At 14.9% G+C, this 383-nt stretch overlaps 1 protein-coding gene across 1 annotated transcript in view; it reads left to right on the top strand.

Moving 5' to 3' along the window:
- LOC110412283 (L-ascorbate oxidase homolog) overlaps window positions 1–383 on the top strand; it is a 2,869-nt gene that overhangs the window by 843 nt on the left and 1,643 nt on the right. The window lies entirely within an intron of this gene.

Below are 383 nucleotides of genomic sequence, written 5' to 3'. Positions count from 1 at the left end.
ATAAACCTATATTATTCATAAAAAAAAAAAACCTTGTAGCAATATGAAATTACAAGATAAATACTTAAAATGATATAACTTTATAAGTTTATATATATATACATATATGTATGTATGTATTTATATAAGATATTAAATATCCTACATATATATATTAACATGTTTCAATTACTTCATATATGTTTTATATGTAAGCTTATAGTAAATTTTATTTATATGATTATGGTTAATAAGTTTATTAGTTATGACCTTAGTTTTTATAAAATTATATTTACAATTAATTATACAAACTTTGTAATATATATAACATTATAAAATAGAATTTGTGTCATTAATATATATACAATAAATTAAGTAATATAACATTATGTTTTACATTGATT

The sequence above is a fragment of the Theobroma umbraticum genome, unplaced genomic scaffold (assembly GCF_002168275.2).
Source record: "Theobroma umbraticum cultivar Fairchild unplaced genomic scaffold, ASM216827v3 scaffold_95.0, whole genome shotgun sequence".
NCBI classification, from domain to species: domain Eukaryota; kingdom Viridiplantae; phylum Streptophyta; class Magnoliopsida; order Malvales; family Malvaceae; genus Theobroma; species Theobroma umbraticum.
Note: the sequence above shows the minus strand (reverse complement) of the source record. Positions and strands in the feature narration are given on the sequence as shown.